The sequence below is a fragment of the Trichechus manatus genome, unplaced genomic scaffold, assembly GCF_000243295.1.
Source record: "Trichechus manatus latirostris isolate Lorelei unplaced genomic scaffold, TriManLat1.0 scaffold00211, whole genome shotgun sequence".
In the NCBI taxonomy this organism is placed as follows: Eukaryota; Metazoa; Chordata; class Mammalia; order Sirenia; family Trichechidae; genus Trichechus; species Trichechus manatus.
Window position 1 is genome coordinate 2,675,640 of NW_004444147.1, and position 6,000 is coordinate 2,681,639.

Below are 6,000 nucleotides of genomic sequence, written 5' to 3' on the forward strand. Positions count from 1 at the left end.
AGTTTGGCTGGGCCATGATTCCTGGTACTGTGTGATTTTTCTGTATGTTGTAAATCCTACCTCTATGATGTTAATGAGGGAGGATGGGTGGTAGTTGTGTTTGTAAGTCAGGACTCAGTCTGCAAGATTGGATTGTATCCTGAGGCAGTGTCTTGAGATATAAAAGACAGAACTGAGCAGAGAGACAGGGGGACCTCATACCACCAAGAAAGAAGTGCCAGGAGCAGAGCGGTCCTTTGGACCAGGGTCCCTGTGCAGAGAAGCTCCTAGTCCAGGGGAACACTGATGAGAAGAAGGCCGACAGAGAGGGAAAGCCTTCCCCTGGAGCTGATGCCCTGAATTTGGACTTTTAGCCTACTTTACTGTGAGGAAATAAACTTCTCTTCGTTAAAACCATCCACTTGTGATATTTCTGTTACAGCAGCACTAGATGACTAAGACACAGCCCATTTCAGAATATTGTCACAGAATCATTAGATTTAGAAGGGGGTTCTTTTTTTTTTTTTCAGCCCGCCATGCACCTGCATGTCTGTTAATTTCTGCTAAGTACTGTCCTTGGGACTGGGAGAAATACAAACTGCCCTTAGGGAGTTTATAATCTCACTGGAAGGGAACCAGCATTTATTAATATGCCTGATGACGTGATAGAAGCTTTACATGATCTCATTCAATCCTTAAGATAACGTCATACATGAGATGATATTAAAACTCTTTTACAGAAGAAAAGCTGATGGTCAGAGCCACTAAACACAAATTAGGGGCACCACATGGTAAAGAGGCAGGCCTCTGGCTCCAGCACCAATACTCTTCGCTGTGTGTGGGCTGCCTCCCACACTTATTTACTTAAAGAAGAACTTGATTTAGGGACAGCCAGTAGGTATTATAGAAGTTCAGAGGCAGGAGAGGTAGGCTGTGGATAGAGTAATCTGAGAAGACCCAGCGGCTGGGTGGGAATTACACCTGAGCCTTGATGACGGGTGGAATTTGTATGCAGCACCCAGGAAGATAAAGGGTCTTCCACACGGCATAAACTGAATGGGGAAGGGTATAGTAACAACTTATGGAGTCCCTGGACGGTGCAAAGAGTTAGCACGCTTGGCTGCTAACTGAAAGGTTGGAAATTCGAATCCACCTAGAGGCACCTCAGAAGAAAGACCTGATGATCTACTTTCGAAAAATCAGCCATTGAAAACCCTATGGAGCAGATTTCTACTCTGACACAAATGGGGTGGCCATGAGTTCAAATCGATTCAACGACAGCTGGTTTTATAATAACAAAGAAAGTATGAACACATAGGTTCAGGGGACACTGTGTCCACAAGTCTAGCTGGGAGTCATTAAAATCTAGGTACAGAGGGTATACTGGGCTAGACACTATTCCAAGTGCTTTGTCTCTTTTAATGAATCTGATCTTCACAGCAACCTTCTGAGGGAGATATTAATATCAATTCCATTTTAGCGATGAGACTGAGGCACACGGCAGTTAAGTGGTGGCACTGTGATTCATAGATGAGCTGTCAGGCCCTTGAGCCTGAGTTCCTGGCTGCTCTGCTGTGTATATTCCCTTCCTTCTAGGAGATGCAGGTTGCTTTACATGGTGGTGGTGAGGGTTCTGGTATTGCTAGGGGTGGAGACAGAAAAAATCAAAATGAGAGCAGTAGCTGGTCAGTTTGAAAAGAGGAAACATGGGAAGAAACAGGAGAAGCAGTTACTGTGAGTCCTGGTCTAGGGTATATCAGTGCACATGGGTAGAAAGAGACAGGTGAGATGTAAACAATCAGCAGGTTTTGATGAAAGATTAGAATTGAAGGTGAAGAAGAGGGAGCATGCAAAAATAACTCTGAGATTTGGAACCTGGGTGGCTGGGAGGACAATTCTGCTATTGAGGAAATGAATGAGGTCAAGAGAAAAGCTGTTTTGTCTGGGGCAGTAATGCAAGGGCAAGAAATGAGGCTTTTGAATGAGTTCAGTTTGCAGGAGAGACACCATATGCAAGGAAAATGGTTCACTGGAGAGCTGAAAATAGGGGAGAGGAGTCCAAGGGAGGGAATAGGGATGATTTGTGGGTTGTCTGCAAGGAGAGAATTGAAGCCCCGGGAATAGATGATTTCTTAGAGAAAGAGAGAAAACCCAGACCTTGGAAAGTGCCCTTGGTGTAGATCAAGGAGAAAGAAGCAAAGAACCATGAAGGAAACGGGAGAAGCAGCTAATTGGGGAAGGGAGGAGAGAATTAAAATGGGAAAAGAAGCTGCTGAACAGTGTCAGATGCTGTGAAGAGGGCAAGGACAACAAAGACTGAAAATGCAGCATAAGATTTAACAAAAGAGAAGGCCATTTCTGCCCTGCACGGTACAGATTGGTGGTATGGGGAGATAAAATCCAAATTGGAGGAGATTTTCATATTGTCTGGCATATATATTGCTTAATGCTCACAAAAGTCAAGCGCAGAAAAATACCTGTTTCATTTAAGATTTTTCTATTTTTAAAAAGTTACAGGATAGAAAATGATTGTTACAATGTTTCAAACAGTGGAACTGTGAGTATAGAAAAAGTTAACTATCTTCCTCCCTACTTTTTGGGGTCTTTTTCTCTCTGAGGTATATAAGGGTTTTTTTTTGTTGTTGTTGTTGTTGTTGTTTTTCCATTCTTCTCCTGTAAAAATGGAATCACAAACAATGCTTTCTAACTTATTTTTCTCACTTGGTATTTTGTCACATCTTTCCTTATGAACAAATATGAATCAAATGTCTCTTTTTAACAGCTAGATAATATGTTATTAAAAAACAAAAAACCAGAAAACAAAACTAAACTCATTGCCATTGAGTTGATTCTGACTCATGGTGACCCCATGTGTTACAGAGTAGAACTGCTCCATAGGGTGTTCTTGCTGTAGTCTTTATGGAAGCAGATCACCAAGCCTTTCTTCTGCATTGCTGCAGGGTGAGTTTGAACTACCAACTTTTAGGTTAATAATTGAGCACAAACAGTTTGTGCCACACAGATGCCTTTCTGTATTATAGTTGTACCATAATTTATTCAACTCTTCCCCAGTTGATGGACATTCAAGAACGTTTTAGGTTTTTATCATTCCTAACAATACTGCAATTGATGGTCTGTTCCACAGTCGGCCCCTGGCCTTGTTCTAACTGATGATATTGAGCTTCTCCATTGTCTCTTTCCACAGATGTAGTCAATTTCATTCCTGTGTATTCCATCTGGAGAGGTCCACCTATATAGTTGCCGTTCATGTTGTTGAAGAAAAGGTATTTGCAATGAATAAGTCATTGGTCTTGCAAAATTTTGTCATGTGATCTCCAGCATTGTTTCTATCACCAGGGCCATATTTTCCAACTACCAATCCTTCTTCTTTGTTTCCAACTCTCTCATTGCAATCACCAGCAACTATCAGTGCACCTTACTTGCATGTTCGATCAATTTCAGACTGTGGAAGTTGGTAAAAATCTTCAATTTCTTCATCTTTGTCCTTAGTGGTTGATGCATAAATTTCAACGATAGTCGTATTAACTGGTCTTCCTATAGGCGTATGAATGCTATCCTATGATTGACAGCGTTGTACTTCAGGATAGATCTTGAAATGTTCTTTTTGATGATGAATGCGACACCATTCCTAGCCAAAGTATGACCTTGAGTATATCCTTGAACTTACCATCTCAAGAGTAGATTTGACACATCGAACACTAATGACTGAAGACCAGATGAGTTGTGGGATGACATTAAGGACATCATACATACATGAAGAAAGGATAAGGTCATTAAAAAGATAGGAAAGAAAGAAAAGACCAAAGTGGATGTCAGAAGAGGCTCTGAAACTTGCTCTTCAACATCGAGTAGCTAAAGCGAATGGAAGGAATGATGAAAAGAGCTAAATAGGAGATTTCAAAGGGCATCTCGAGAAGACAAAGTGAAGTATTATAATGACATATGCAAAGGTCTGGAGTTAGAAAACCAAAAGGCAAGAACATGCTCAACATTTCCCAAGGTGAAAGAGCTGAAGAAAAAATTCAAGCCTTGAGTTGTAATATTGAAAGATTCTATGGGCAAAAAACTGAACAACACAGGACGTATCAAAAGAAGATGGAAGGAATACACAGTCACTGTACCAAAAAGAATTGGTTGACATTCAACCATTTCAGGAGGTAGCATATGATCAAGAACCAGTGGCAGTGAAGGAAGAAGTCTAAGCTGCACTGAAGGCATTGTCGGAAAACAAACCTTCGGGAATTGAGATGTTTCAAGAAATGGATGCAATGCTGGAAGTGCCCTGTCATCTATGCCAAGAAATTTGGAAGACACCTACCTGGCCAACTGACTGGAAGAGATCCATGTTTGTGCCCATTCCAAATAAAGGTGACCCAGCAGAATGCAGAACTTACCAAACAATATCATTAATATCACATGCAAGTAAAATTTTGCTGAAGATCATTCAAAAGCAGTTGCAGCAGTACATCGAAAGGGAACTGCCAGAGGGTGTGGAACCAGGAATATCATTGCTGATGTCAGATGGATCTTGGCTGAAAGCAGAGAATACCAGAAAGATGTTTACCTGTGTTTTATTGCCTTTGTAAAGGCATTCAACTGTGTGAATCATAACAAATTATGGATAACATTGTGAAGAATGGGAATTCTAGAACACTTCATTGCACTCATGCAGAACCTGTATGTAGACCAAGAGGCAGTCGTTCACACAGAACAAGGGGATACTGTGTGGTTTAAAATCAGGAAAGTTGTGCCTCAGGGTTGTATCCTTTCATCATGCTTACTCGGTCTGTGTGCTGATCAAATAATCCGAAAAGCTGGACTATATGAAGAAGAACAGGGCATCAGGATTGGAGGAAGACTCATTAACAACTTGTAATATGCAGATGACACCATCTTGCACATAGTAGCTGCATCAGTGGGCTCAAACATAGCAACAGTTGTGAGGATGGCACAGGACTGGGCAGTGTTTTGTTCTGTTGTACACAGGGCCGCTATGAGTAAGAAATGACTCCATGGCACATAACAATAACAACACTGCTGTTAAAATTCTTGTATACATATTCTTACATGTCTACTCTGATACTTGATAGATTCCTAAAGGCTGAGTCAGAGAGTCATAAATAATCCAGGTGACATTCCAGAAAGTTACATTTATGTAGAGTCCTACCAGTAAAATATGAGAGTACTTGTTTGCCTCATCTCTGCTAGGTGTTAGGAATCTTTTTAAGTTTTTCCAATCTGTTGGGTGGAACGTGATCCCTAGTTGTTTCCATTTGAATTTTCCTAATTACGAGCAAGATTGCACCTATTTCCATATGTTTGAGGGCCTGTTGAATCTTTCTGTTTCATTTTGGGGAACAAACCACAACAGATATTATTAGGCCTTTTAAGTACCAACATTTCTGCATGTGGATATTACTCAGTGATTGGGGTTTATATTTGTTTTAGTGGGATAGAGGAGATGGGAAGATGACAAAGATGTAGTGTTGTTTGTTTGTTTTTTTTTTTTTCTGACATAGTTCTCATTTTCTTTCTGTAACTTTTTTTTTTCTTCAAGATCAGCTTACTTACAGGAAATCTATCTTGTTTATTTGCATGTAATGTAAAAAGAGCCCAGGGTGGGGCATCTTTATGGCTTGGCATACTTTGCGTCGTTATTCAAGACTGTCTAAGGCGCATGTATTCACACATGTACATTTTTACTGAGGTAAAATTCAGACACCATAAAGTTCACACTTTTGAAGTGTACAATTCAGTGGCATTTAGTACTTTCAGAGTGTTGTGTAACCACAACCTCTGTCTAGTTCTAAAATGTTTTCATCATCCCAGAAGAAAACACTGTGCCCTTTAAGCAGTCATCCCCACTTTCTCCACCCCCTAGCCACTGGGAACCACCAATTTGCTTTGTCTCTTAGTGATTGGTCATTTATAGGATCTTTAGAAGACTGGGTTAGTCTTGGGACCAGATTTGGGATTTGTGTCTATTTGGCTTCAAGATTT

The 6,000-nt window shown here is 40.7% G+C and overlaps 1 protein-coding gene across 2 annotated transcripts in view; it reads left to right on the plus strand.

The window, feature by feature from the left end:
• The window catches only part of BACH2 (BTB domain and CNC homolog 2), a 393,721-nt gene that overhangs the window by 26,498 nt on the left and 361,223 nt on the right, over positions 1-6,000 (plus strand). The window lies entirely within an intron of this gene.